The sequence below is a fragment of the Microplitis demolitor genome, chromosome 10, assembly GCF_026212275.2.
Source record: "Microplitis demolitor isolate Queensland-Clemson2020A chromosome 10, iyMicDemo2.1a, whole genome shotgun sequence".
In the NCBI taxonomy this organism is placed as follows: domain Eukaryota; kingdom Metazoa; phylum Arthropoda; class Insecta; order Hymenoptera; family Braconidae; genus Microplitis; species Microplitis demolitor.
The window spans coordinates 15,390,630-15,405,879 of NC_068554.1; the positions used below are offsets into that span (position 1 = coordinate 15,390,630).

At 34.1% G+C, this 15,250-nt stretch overlaps 1 long non-coding RNA gene across 1 annotated transcript; it reads right to left on the minus strand.

The window, feature by feature from the left end:
• Positions 1–1,932: 1,932 nt before the first annotated feature.
• LOC106693487 (uncharacterized) lies at positions 1,933–13,193 on the minus strand. The gene is made up of 3 exons (XR_001345161.2): positions 13,141–13,193; positions 12,942–13,040; positions 1,933–2,184 (listed from the first exon to the last, which is right to left on the minus strand). It is a non-coding gene; the product is annotated as an uncharacterized LOC106693487 (long non-coding RNA).
• Positions 13,194–15,250: the final 2,057 nt, after the last annotated feature.

Sequence of the window (15,250 nt, forward strand, 5' to 3'; positions counted from 1 at the left end):
AGTCATAAGTAGCCATTCATTGGCCAGCCTTCGGCAGCGTCGTTTAAAATATCAAACGGCTGTTGGTAATTAACCATGCTTGGGCCATTACTAATTGCCAATGCTTGGCCGAGTGACGGTAGTCAGGCATCGGACGATCTACGACATTTTTTCCATTAACGGCGACTTTGTATGGGTAACAACAGTTGGAGATGGAATCGTTGAGTCAGAATTTACAGTTGATGTGGCTGGTTTCTTTGAGTCAGTAATTCTTCCGAAAATCCGTGTTTTAATCCCCAATGAATTTTCTATATAACTTTCAGAAACAGTGCTGGATCTCTATCCACCGTGAGCTGTAACATCGGGTAAGTTAGCACCGGAATTCTCAAACAAAGTTGCTGACGTTCGTCGGAAACTGTTCCCGGTGTAACGTTCAGGATTTGGCAAATTTAAAAATAACGCCATAGTCTTTGGTACTTCGCTGGTCTTATTCTTACCAAGCGACTGACGCGTACATTTTCGGTGTGGATAGTATAAGAAAAATTGATCAGTACCAGCATTACTTGGTCTTAAAACTGTGTATTGCTCTACTTTCTCATACAAATCTGCTCCAATAATAAAGGATCGTAGATAGTAATTTTTAGTCTCTCACACAGTTGCAATATATTGGGAGACAATGTCTGCAATATCGGTCGTTGTCAGATTGCAGAACTCAGCTGTTCTCAGAGCCCCAGAAACACCAAGGATTGCAATAACCTACATAAAATATATCAATTAGTAATTATAATTTTTTGTAAATAGTAAAAAAAATTGTAAATAAATATGTATACTGTATATTTAACTTTAATGTTAATTAAACGTGGTCTGGACCTTGGTCAATGAATGTTTTTACTTGAGCCAATGAAAATACTTGAGCTTTTTTAGATTTGAATCCTTTAGATTTATTCTTCATGAACTGTTTCAATTTTTGATATTGATCGATATTTATTTCCTGATTGAGTTTAATAACAGTTTTCAACATGGACCAACGACTACAAAGAATCGAAGGTTTTAATTCTTCAGATAACTCGATAAAATATACGCGAAGCACTTCTTCCGAGAAAGATTTAGTTTTATTGATATCCATCCACTTAATAAGTTCTTCGTTACATAAATTACATTTAACAGCAGATTTACTAAGTAATAAATTTTTCACAATATCTTTAGCTTCATTTTCAATATTTCTGATAGATTGATAAATAGAGTCACTATCAACATCAGGAAATTCGTCAGAAGAACTCATTATTGAAACTAAATTAATTTGATATTCTTTATTTTAAAAATATTTATATTGAAATATTTAGATGGAATTGTTTATATGAAATAATAAAATTATTATTGTTAATGATTTTAATTAAAATCTTGATTTAATCACGTTGTCATAAATCGTTGCTAGGTAATAGTTACGGTTATTTGTAATTTTATCGCGGAGGACAAAAAAGTCAACACATGCACATATTAATTGAATTTTTTCTGACCGGAAATAGTATATTACACATCTAGGGAAGTAAAGTATGAAATGTCTCAGATCACATGTGATCTGAGGCTTTCTTATTTACTTCCCGAGGTGTGTATAATATTTTTCCGGGCTGGTAATTTTGACATTACCTACCTGTATGTTATATTGACGTCACTAATTTCATACAAATATCATATTTACATCATGGTTACGTCATTAATCTTACATAACAATCTTACGTAAATAAGTGGGAAACAATAAGTCACGCTTGACTCTTTCGTGACTAATATCTTACGTAAGCGATGACATGGCGTAACGTTATTGTGACGTGAAATTTACGTCAATGCATTAACTGGGATCGTAAACGATATGAGAATCTATGCGAAACGCCATGTGGAAACCCCGATAAAAATCTAAGCTGGATTTTTTGATAGAATATTGATAGGATTAGCTATTTAATTTTCAGTTGAGATTACAATTTTTTCCGCACAAAAATTATTTGAAGCTGAACAAATTATTCCAAAAAACAATGTAATAAAAGTACTGTTTGATTGTATCATGTTAAATTTCTATTTTTTTCCGAGTTGAATGATGAGACTTGCTTGTTCGTGCTTTCGTACCTCCTCTTCAGTCATGCATGTTCCTTGAAGCATATATGAGGAACATTCATGTCCTTGACAACACCCATAACCTTGTTTCGGATGGCACTAAAAAAAAAAAAGATTTCATTTTTTTACTTACTATTTAATTTTTAATTTTTAAGGAGGTTCAATAGGATCCAATGTAAAAAAAGATTTTCCAACTTTAAGATTTTAAACTTAGTATTTATATAAATAAGTACTTTATTCTATTTTATATCTTTATATCTTTATATCTTTACTCTATATTATAAAACTTTACAAAGTTTTTCCCTACACGAATCAACCCTACAGATAAATTTTTACATCACAACAACTATACAGAAGATTATTTTCACATCGTTCCGGTAATTACTACATGAGAATATCTTTTATAATAAAATTCTCTACAGCGATTATTTTTACATGGTGCTAAGTTCAAACAGTAGAATTTCGGTTTTATTCAAGTTCCCGCTAAGAAAATTGCAAATTTTCAAAAATTCGGGAAGTTATTGGTTTCGGTCCGATTTTCGAAAATCGAATTTCTAAGAGATCTTCACGTTTTGAGGTTCTAGGAAGCTATTCTGACTAATTTCAAGATGATGTTCGAGTGTGTGTATGTACGTATGTAAATACCTATAACTTTTGAACGAATGAATCGATTTTGATTGTCAAGGTCTATTTGTTTATAAACAATATCTTGATAAATAATGCTTGCAAAAACAGCAATAACATAATGTTTGTTAAAAAAATTCTTTTAATAACATTCTTCGGATTTTTTATTTTTGGTTAACTTTAAAAGATTATTGTAAACAAAATAATAAACTTTAATGAACTTTCATCGCGTGATCATGTTAAGTATATAAGATGTGAAGATATTAAGTAAATATATATAAGAAAGACTCAATGAAGCCAAAAATTTATAAATATATTATTTAAGCTTTTGTGTCGTCATTTATGTAAACGGGGATGAGAAAAAAATTAGTCAATTAACAATAGTCCAACTACTTAAAAAATTGACTTCAAAATTTTTTTTTAATGGGGATTTATTTTTTCAAGTGTCTTGATGATACCATAATTTATTTCAATTTTTAAATTTATATTTGTTACTATAAAAAAATTATTTTATGAGGGTAACCTGTCTTTAGCGGTAATGCCCCCATATACCGTAACGGCCGTGCGGAACGCTCTTTTTGGCGTTGAATTATAATAATAAATATTAGAATTAGAGTTCGAAGAATCAGGACTTTTTTCATTGGAAATTGCCTCCACTGTTTTGCCCCGTAACTGTTTTGTTACGGGAGATGATTATATATTGTCTATAAATATAACAATATATAAAGTGTAGTGCTCATGCAATAAGTAAATTGCACTACGATGTATTGAATGCTAAGACACAAATTTATTTTAAATTGATGAACAAGAAATTAAAGCGCAGTTGATTCTACAATGTTGTTCTTAACACTAACTTATGAGATAAATTGTACAAACTTACTAAGTTAGAAAAACAAGCCGGGAGGGGATGAATTTTAAAGTAGTAGATGAAATTGAAGGACATGAAGGAAAGTGATTGGAGAATAATTAGGAAAGTAGGAACTGAGGACCTCCCATGAAGGGCAGGACTCAGTTAGGCGTGACGTAGGAGTGAAATGTCGGGACCGAGAGATAGAGGTACCTGAGCAAGGTCGTCGGGTCATAAACACAGAAGATTACAAGTTTTACTTTTAAAAGATTAAAACTAGGCAAAAAACCATTCGACTTAATGAACAATGGCCTATTTGACAAATATATAAAAATATTTTTATGAAGTAGTAAAGAAATGCCTAAAGATAAATTTTAAGTTTACATTTTAGCTTACTTTAAAAAGATTGGGAAAACCAGGTTATTGTTCCAGGGGTCATTCAAAAACATTTGTAAAATAAAATATTGGGAAAACGAAAAAATTATAAGTCTAAGAGATTAAAAATAAAATAGATAAGAAAAAATGTGCAGCTGTCAGGCTTATTTCATAAAACTATAAAATATGCAAATAATAGACTTAAATATTTTAAAAAGACATTATGCGTACTAAACTTATAATCATTTTTTGTAGCTATAGTTGATAATTTAATATTAAAAATTTTATTATTTAACTTTTGATTTAAAAAATGCAGACAACTAAACATGCCGCCGCCTTTGAACGATCCTAGTTCAATGAGATAGGATGAAAGTTTTACTCCGGAGGCAAAGGGCATAACTTCTTAGTACAACGCTTGTACTCGCCATTCTTAGTCTTCAAAGTTACCACACGTACGATGCCATCTTCTCCTGGATGAATGGCAGTAATTCTGCCTATGGACCAGGCCAGGGGTAATAGGTTGTCCTCGAGGATCATCACCAACATTCCCATCTTCAGTTGACTGTCATTTCCAGATCGGTGATGTGAGCTGATTACGTTGTTCAAATACTCTTTATGCCAGCGTTCCCAAAAGTGCTGCTTTAATTTTTGTGCATGCTGCCAGGCAGACAGGCTATTGGATGGAGTGCTGGAGAAGTCGATCTCCGGATAGCCAGTCAATGGACCACCGGTAAGGAAGTGACCAGCGGTCAGTGGTAAAAGATCATTGGGATCAGAGGACAGAGGGGATAAAGGACGAAAGTTTAATATCGCTTCTATTTCGATTATATATGTCTCTAACTGCTCGTATGTCAATAAGGTATCTCCAACAGTTCGAATTAAATGTCTTTTAAATGATTTGACCGTGGCTTCCCAGAGCCCTCCAAAATGAGGAGATCTGGGAGGTATAAAATGCCAAGCAATCCCTTCAGTACCGAGATACTGTTTAAGGAGAGTATGGTGCTCAGCTGATTCGAATAGTGATTGTAACTCTCGGTCAGCACCTACAAAATTGGTTGCATTATCGGAAAAAATTTCAATAGACTTTCCCCTTCTAGAAAACAGGCGCTTGAGGCTGGCGAGAAAAGCTTCCGTGGTAAGATCGGAAACCAGCTCTAGGTGTACAGCCTTCGTGGACATGCATACATAGATGGCCACATAGACCTTGAGTTTGCTGCGATTACGAAGTCGTCTTTCTTTTATATATAACGGACCGCAATAATCTACTCCGGTTTTAAGGAAAGATCGCGCAGCTGTGACGCGATATTCAGGCAAGAGACCAGGATCGTGATCAGCTAGACGAGGTTTTGCACGAAAACAGGGCAGGCACTTATGAATTATTTTTCTTATGGTGTTTCGTGCGTCTAACGGCCAATAAGTTTGGCGAATTGAATATAAAGTCGCTTGGGCACCAGCGTGCATGAGGCGTATATGCTCCTCGCGTATTATGAGATGAGTGATGTGATGATGTGCAGGCAAAAGGATGGGATGGCACTGATCTACGGGCAAAGAAAAACGCTGAAGGCGGCCACCAACCCTTAAGATTTCTGTATCATCCAAGTATGGAGTTAAAGGAATTAACTTGCTGGATTCGGGCAGAGAATCATTTCTTTTCAAACAATTGATTTCTCGGGAAAATGATGAGGATTGTGTGAGCCTTATGATGTGGTTGTGGGCAGTAGAAATCTCGGAAGGACTCAAAGGGCCTGAATGGCTCAGATTTTTGTACTTTGTGTTGCACGTGAACCGCAACAAGTAAGACACCACCCTCTGCAATTTACGAAGAGAGCTATAACGTTTCAGCAAGTGGAATCCTTGTATTTTGAGAGTTAAGCAATTACTCAAATTGTTTAGCTCAGGTTTGAGTTCAGGTATTGTAATTTCAGACAATGCGCCTTCTGGCCAACTATCTTGGCCTTGTACCAGCCAGGAAGGGCCATGAGACCAGATAGAGCTCGTGACAAATTCGGAGGGTAATTGTCCACGTGATACCAGGTCCGCAGGATTGTCTTGAGAGAACAGATGCCGCCAATGACAATTTTCAGTCAATCGCTGAATTCCAGCCACACGATTAGCTACAAATGTTTTAAGTCGATGTGGAGCAGTTTTAATCCAATGTAATGCGATCGTGGAGTCAGACCACAGATATACGTCCGTAACTTTTGCTGCAAACGCCTCATAAACGGTGTTATACAAATTTGCAAGTAAATACGCGCTACATAGCTCCAAGCGGGGCAAGCTGACCAGGCTTACTGGAGAGACTCTGGATTTGGAGCATATTAGTTGTACGTGTGCGACTCCATTTGGATTTACTCAGCGCAGATAAAGACAAGTCCCATATGCCTTCTCGCTGGCATCACAAAATCCATGAATTTAGATGCTGTGCGAATCTGGAGCAACAAGACAGCGAGGAAATCGCAATTTTTCCAGCATAGGTAGTTGAGCTTGATTTGCAGACCACATCTCGTGAATAATTTGAGGCACTGATTCGTCCCACGTAATTCCTGCTTTCCAACATAGCTGGATTATTATTTTTGCATATACTATGACTGGCCCCAATAGGCCTAAAGGGTCAAATAGTTTTGCGATTTGAGACAAGATGATTCGTTTAGTAAGATTGTTTAAATTCATTGGAGTGACGTTATAAAAGAGGGTATCATCCTGTGCATTCCAATAAAGTCCCAGAGTTTTGATTGTAGATTCGGGATCCAGAGCCATGTGAGTATTTTCTGGATGCTCAGAGCCATCAGATACGAGCGATGGATAATTTGACGCCGACTTACGGAGCTGAAAACCACCCCTTTTAACTAAGGCGCGTAGCTGATCACGTAATTTTTCCGCTTCAGGTAGAGTGTTGGCCCCGGTGAGAAGATCATCAACATAAAAGTCTCTTTTCAGGGCTATAGATGCAAGACGATAGAGATGACCTTCATCTTCCGCTAATTGCTGTACAGACCGAATGGCCAGATGAGAGGCAGATGCTGTCCCATAGGTGACAGTTTCAAGAATGTACGTGTCAATTGGAGCATGAACGCTTTCTCGATAGAGAATTTTCTGGTAGACGGCGTCTTCAGGATGTACGCGAATTTGTCTGTACATTTTTTCCATATCAGCCGTGAGCACATAGAGATGAGACCGATAATGAGTTAAGATGAAAAATAAATCATCCTGCAACTTAGGACCAACCATAAGAGTATCATTTAGTGAGACGCCGGTTGACGTCTTTGCAGAGCCGTCGAACACGACTCGAATTTTCGTAGTTAAACTGTCTTCCTTTATCACCGCGTGATGAGGTAGATAAAAGCCAGCCGAGGTTTCGTCTTGACCTGAAAGCCGAGACATATGGCCCAGTTTTTGATATTCATTTAAAAAGGCTGAGTATTCACGCTGAAGTTCTGGATCTTTCTGGAATCGCCTTTCCAATGAATAAAATCTCCGTAGCGCAATAGCATGTGATTCCCCAAGATCCTTTGTTTTTTCATTAAAGAGAAGCCGTACCATATATCGAACTGATTCATCCCGAGTAGTGTGACGTGAATAATGTTCCTCACACGCTTTCTCTTCCGGAGACAGGATCCTTGATAATGGAATTTCTTCAATCTCCCAGAAGCGGCTAATACCAGAATCAGATGACAATGTATGCAGCCCCAGATGACAACTTATATGTTTAGTGGCAACGTGATTTTTTTATTTCACCTGCTACGATCCATCCTAACTGAGTTTTTTGAAGAACCGCATCTGGCTGACCCTTTAATGCCATCTGGCCTATGCTGAGAAGCTTATAGAATAGTTTGACACCAATAAGAGCGTCAATTTCAGATGGTTTAAAGAAATCTGGGTCAGCTAATGAAATATTTTTAGGAATTTCCAGTGAAGATTGGTTAATTTGAATGGAAGGCATGGTCGTGCTTATTTGAGGTACAATTAGAAACTCAACGTTTCTTTGAAATTGATTGTGACGAGATTTTATAGTTGCAGAAGTTGACTGATTAACGTTTGTTGATATATCATCGAGACCAGATACTAAAATATTGACCGTCCTGCGCTCTAGGTTTAGGGACTTTGCTATGCTTTCAGTAATAAAATGAGCTTGAGAAACTCTAGCCAAGTATCAATAGAACCATGAAAAGTAGGTAAAGTTATGGTAGGAAGGTTTGAATTACAATATGAATTTGAAGGTGTCTGAAAAATAGGTTGAGCTGTTGTTGGTAACGCAGTTAGTGTTGCCGACACCGTTGCTGGTGGAGGCGTTGGATTGATATGCGAGTTAGCTTCGCGGTGCGGATGTTCCACTTGCTGCCCGGAAACGGAAGATAACGCAAGATTTTGACGGGTGGATTCATGGGAGATAAGGTTATTAGAAAGAGTAGGTGATTGCGGTTCGTTTGTTGTGCGACTAGCTAAAAGATTTGAGGCAGTTGAATATATAGAGTAATATTGCTCCTCGAACTCAGTACGATATGCACTGAGTTCTTCAGATTCTCCAATTGCTGACTCAAGATCTGATTGAAGCCCTTCAAATGTTGCCCGAACTGTTTTCATTTTTTTAAACCGTATTTCGAGAGCGGGAAAGTCTTTTGAAGGATCAAAACGTCCTAAGAAGTTTTCAAAATTGGTAAGAGATCGCTTGGCATTTCCGCGCTTCGCTTTACACACTTTAGTTTGCTCCTCAGTCATTTTTAATACTTTATTGAGATATTACTGCTAGAGAGCTTATTAAAAATATTAACGCTGCTGATTTATGCGTATGCACCTTTTATGATTTTAAGTGCTGAATTTAAAAATTCAAAATGCCAATCAAAATGAATTATTTTCATTGAGCATAGATAAAGGTAAATTGCTAAGATTATTATTTGATTGACGCACGATTTAGTTATTTACGATTGACCACGAAATAGAAGTGATATATATATAAAATGGATAATTGGAAAGACAAGTAGGATTAAATTTGGAGGTCCAAATGACTTACTTTTATCTTCCTCGATAGTGCGATGATGATGTTCGCTGTAGTAGATATTCAGCATCCGATGAATACTGGAAATGAGATGCCGCTGGTTGAGCTGGAGTAGATGCTTCTGCTTGATGATGTGCGAGGTTGCACTGATTCGGTGGCACGGTGTTAAAGATTATACACATGCACTCACTTTTATAAATTTTAACTACGATGATCACTGATGAATTACAGCTTCACGTTAAAACTTTTAGCTAAATACGGATATATTTAATTAATTTTAAAATATCCGGCTCGAAGGACCATGTTTTGCCCTGTAACTGTTTTGTTACGGGAGATGATTATATATTGTCTATAAATATAACAATATATAAAGTGTAGTGTTCATGCAATAAGTAAATTGCACTACGATGTATTGAATGCTAAGACACAAATTTATTTTAAACTGATGAACAAGAAATTGAAGCGCAGTTGCTTCTACAATGTATGACAGAGAGACTAATCTTGCCAAGTCTGGTCGCACCTAGTATTATAGTCGAATATTAGAGCGCCACTGGAAGATGGACTCGGCCTTCCAGAACCGGATGTTGGAGGATTTTACTTTAATTAAATTAAATTAATTTATTACTCAGGGTCGTTCGTAATAATTTGTGAGTGAGAAGAGGAATCGTAGAGTAGGCTGAAATAATGTTAATTCAAATTTTATTTAATTTAAGCACCTTGCTTTATTTCATTACCTTGTGACAATAATTATCCTTATGGCAAACTAATATACTTATGACAATCTAAGATTCTTATGACAAACTAATTTCCTCGTCCCCTGGACGGTTTCTTATGACAAACTAAATTTTCCTCGTCCCCTGGACGGATTTCCACACCCACACACCCACTTAAATATACCTCGTCCCCTGGGCGGTAAACCTTAAGATTGCCCCCTGGACATTAACCTTAACCTATTTTATTAACTCGTCCCCTGGACGGTAAGCCTTGATTTCAATTTAAAAACATCCCCTGGATGTATAATAATTTAAACTAACTTAACATGTCCACCGGACCTAAATCACAGACACAGTTTTCTTTTACACTAATTGAATTTACTTTGAACTCTAACTATTTCATGACATCAGTTTCTTTTACTCAATTACAAAACTTGATTTCCTAATACAAAAATTTCACTAATAAAAGTTCCAATATAAATTTCACAATTATTTAATTCTTATTTATTTTCACTGATCTAATTAATTCATTTATTAATTTTCACTGTCTTATTTAATTCAATTATATTTGTTAATTAATTAATTCTGGTTTTAATTTAATTATTAACTAATTAATTTTCACTGGCAATTTTCCTTCAATATCCAATTCCAAAATTTATATATTTTATTTCCTTAATTTACTAATAATTATTTTCATTATGTATTTTAACACTCAACTTAATTTACTGACAAAATAATCAATTCTTAAGCTTTACTCGAGACAATTTTATAGTAATTTTCTAGCTTTTTACTTTTGATTTTATAATTTTAATTATTTTAACATTATTTTATAAATATTTTATGACTAATTTTACGATTAGAATTACGTCTAAAATTGACTAGAATATTCGGCCGGTGAGTTGGCGTCGCAAGGCCTTATTTTACGATCTTACACGCGGACAACTTTGCCTAGAGCGGCCGACAGGCCTTGGATATTTATATTAAGTTATTGAATTTAATTATGGAATAATTTACGCGGAAAAATTTATTTTATTCCAGCCGAGAGGCCTCGAATAGAATAAATTTTGAGTTTCGACAGAACAACGAGTATACGGCAAAGATTTTACGGAAATGTCGAGAAGCGTGGTTAAACTGGCCGACGGGCCTTAAGATACCAATTTAATTTACGTAACCAGCAGAAAGATGTTTAGTAATTAATTTATAATTAATTCAGCCCTCTGATAATTAAATTAGAGGCCTCAATTAATTATAAAATTTACCTTGAGAAACTTCGACACGCTGAGGAAGGTTTTGTTGATTATAAATTTTTCTCGTGGCGGCTGGGTTGCTTCTCGGACTATTCTTCCGCTTTCTCTCTCGTCTCTTCCTCGTGAGGTTATTTTATCAAAATCTGTCAAGGAACAGTACGCATTAATATTTTTGTTGTTATTGATTATTGTGATTATCGGCCTAAAGGCCTAATAATTTATTGAACAGTAAAATATAAATTAATGAATCGCCTCGTTCCACGTGAAGCGTGAAAGGACATATATGTATATTTACCCGGATGATGATTTTCCGCCTGGTGTTCTCGTCGTCTCGACAACTCTCTCTGACTCTTTTTCGTTCCGCAGTCCATTATATCATTTCACTCCCGTTCACTTCTCCGGAAACCTATTCCCACTTTCTTAGACTAAGGAAATGACGAACGGACGGGCCTTAGTGATCCATGCGACACCCGGTGACTAGTCGCAACACTACTCGTAACTTACGAGGTCATCGGCCAGTCATTGGCGGAAACGAAATTCAAATTCAACTTAATTTAATTATTCATGTTTATTAAAATTACCCTGTTACAAATGTTGTTCTTAACACTAACTTATGAGATAAATTGCACAAACTTACTAAGTTAGAAAAACAAGCCGGGAGGGGATGAATTTTAGAGTAGTAGACGAAATTGAAGGACATGAAGGAAAGTGATTGGAGAATAATTCGGAAAGTAGGAACTGAGGACCTCCCATGAGGGGCAGGACTCAGTTAGGCGTGACGTAGGGGTGAAATGTCGGGACCGAGAGATAGAGGTACCTGAGCAAGGTCGTCGGGTCATAAACACAGAAGATTACAAGTTTTACTTTTAAAAGATTAAAACTAGGCAAAAAACCATTCGACTTAATGAACAATGGCCTATTTGACAAATATATAAAAATATTTTTATGAAGTAGTAAAGAAATGCTTAAAGATAAATTTTAAGTTTACATTTTAGCTTACTTTAAAAAGATTGGGAAAACCAGGTTATTGTTCCAGGGGTCATTCAAAAACATTTGTGAAATAAAATATTGGGAAAACGAAAAAATTATAAGTCTAAGAGATTAAAAATAAAATGAATAAGAAAAAATGTGCAGCTGTCAGGCTTATTTCATAAAACTATAAAATATGCAAATAATAGACTTAAATATTTTAAAAAGACATTATGCGTACTAAACTTATAATCATTTTTTGTAGCTATAGTTGATAATTTAATATTAAACATTTTATTATTTAACTTTTGATTTAAAAAATGCAGACAACTTAATATCCACTTTAAGGATCTTTTTCCAAATTTCAAAAACGTTAATAAGTTTTGAGTTATTGACGAAAAACTGATTGCCATTTTTTCCCTTAATTTGTTAATAACAATTGCAATTTTTCGTGAGCTAAAAAATCCTCGAGATACATTTTCAAGACGTCATTCCAAATCGAATGAGCTATCGCTCATAGTTTTAAGAGCTTTAACATTATTTTTCATGTTCTCGAACTTGTTGACTGGGCTATAATTAATTTTGATAACTTTTAGGAGAATTTAGCAAACAAAAAAATTCAAACACTGCTTCGACTCACTAGTTTGGCTTGAACCTTCCTAAGTTGAAATTTTTTCAGTTTTACTGATAGAAAAAAAAAATAAATACGAAATTTGTTTATTCCATTGTAGAAAAACATTGTCAGGGAAATTCGATTATTACGGAAAACAATATCCGCCCGTGAATACGTAAATTTTGAATTCAAAAAATTGTGGGACTGGAAAATAACAACCAAATATTTAATTTTCGCTCTTTTCTGAGAGTTATAAATAAATATCTATAGTCCATAAATATTAGCTCAGACTTAAAAATTTTTCTCAGGAAAACCATTTTTTAATTCACATATACTTTCCTGAATTAAGTTAAAATTTATTTGTGGTTCTTTTCAAAATTAAATCAGTTACATTTAAAAGTTGGAAAAAAAACTTACTTTATTCATTCTTTTTTTTTTATTTTTTCAATAAGCATTTGTTATAATAATTACTTACCCAACCGCCTTGGCACCCTTCAACAAAACTAACAAACACGCCAATAAATGAGATAATTAGTAGTAATGTAATTATTTTTGACATAATGAATTTTCGTCTCTGCAAAAATTAAGTAATTATTTGAAAAAAATTAAATTTTTCGATGTATCTATAGAGAAAAAATATTCTCTGATCTTTTGTTACAATTTTAATGGCTTACCGATCAACGTATATTCATTAACTTCGAATATATTGAATTTTAGAGGATTATTTTCTTTATCAATAGCGGAAACTAATAATATTTCAACAGCCAAATGATTAAATTATTGCCGATTATGCAAATAAAGAAATTATTATTTATTTATTTTTAGAGGTCATCAGATCAAGAGATCAGAGATTATTCCGTATTATTTCATATCATCTTTATGCTTTATATATCATTGAATGGCTATGAGCTAGTTAATAATTTTTGACTTTCAAAAAACAGAAAATATAAAAAATTCATTTTATGCTGTTCAGCTTTTGGCCTAAATGATTAGAAAACTATTGAGTTATGAAAAGTGAAAAATTGTAGTCAAAGCTCTAATCTATCGAATTAGATGCAATAGCAATCTTAATTTTCATTAACTTACGAAAATTAAATTTATGAACTTCATAATTACGTTGTTTATTTCTAAAGAACTCTGATAATCTCTGATATAAATACAGTAAACTAGTAACTTATTGATAACAATATCCTCACTTATGATCAACAAATAACTAATATTAAAATGACAACACCAAAATTTTAATGATATAAGAAAAGCAATAAAAGAGAAAGTTCATTAAAACCCAAGATGTGAGCTGTTTCCATATCAATTAAATACTGAATCAATGCTAATTCACGATGCTCAACAAAATAAGGAAGAATATGTTTTCTACATTAAGTTACCCTTTTGTTACGCAACAAAAAATAAGGGCAAGCACACGACTGGTTCTGGTGCGTACCCGAACCAGTCGTGTCTAGCACCGGACTCAGTCTGGTGCAGCACCCAAACGGCAGCACCGTAATCAGTTGTGTGCAGAACAATACTGATTCATGTGTACACATTGTTCTGCACACGACTGATTATGGTGCTTCCGTTGTTGCTGTTCGGGTGGTGCACCAGACTGAGTACGGTGCTAGACGCGACTGGTTCAGGTGCAACACCGTAGCTGATCGTGTGCTGCTCATGACTCATTCTGGTGCAGCGCCGTAACTACTCATGTGCTACACGCGAACGGTTGCTGTTTGTAACTTTCTAAGTACGGTGAAAGAAAATATCAACAAATTTCAAAAGCACAAAACCTCAATATTTTAAATTATTTAAAACCCGGGGAAAAAATTTAGATCTATTCAGATCAAATTAGATCTGATGTTTCAGATCTGAACAGATCTGCATTTTGGCCAGATCTGCTTAGATCAAATTAGATCTACTCTGATCAGAATAGATCTGCTTGGATCTGAACAGATCAAGGTAAATGAAAAACACTCTTAGATCTGCTCAGATCATATTTGATTTAATTCGCTAGATCTAAGTAGATCTAATTATTTATCTCTATCCTAATAGAAATTGATATGTCTGATGAAAAATATATAAAATATATCACAATAATATAAAATATATAAACGTTTCATATTCCATATGAGATCAGCTTTATCTTCTCCTTTAAATGATACAATTGATATTTAACTTGATAAAGATTCATAATGAAGATCACTCTTCTTCAAGTAATACAAATTAACATATAATTGAGAAGATACTAATTTAAATAAAACAAAATATCCAATAGTTATTGATCTCGACGGTAATATAAAATGAGTATAAGTAATGAAATATTGTCATAAATTAGATTGATTTTTTGTTAAATAAAAATAATTTTAATCAATATGAAATATTGTGCATAAATATAAAGGATCACTTTTTTATAAACAATAATGAAAGTAATCTCATTTTAAGATACATAAAGAATTTTTCCTTAAAGTATTTTATACTTATTTACCCAAGAAAGTCATGTAACGATGTATATGAAGCACCTATATGAATATCAGATAAAATCATAGTAGATTATTATCATGTTTATATTTTCTATGATAAAAGAATTATTAGATGAATAAACAAGAAAATTTACAATTTTACAAATTTACAAAAAGACTTTTTACAATTATCAACATTTAGGTAAATGTGTCAAAATTCAGATAGTTAATCTTATAATTATAATATAATGTGAAGAAATATTTCTTTATAATCTGTACGGATCTAATCTGATCAGAGCAGATCTGAACTTATTTTTCCCGAGAAAAAGTTATA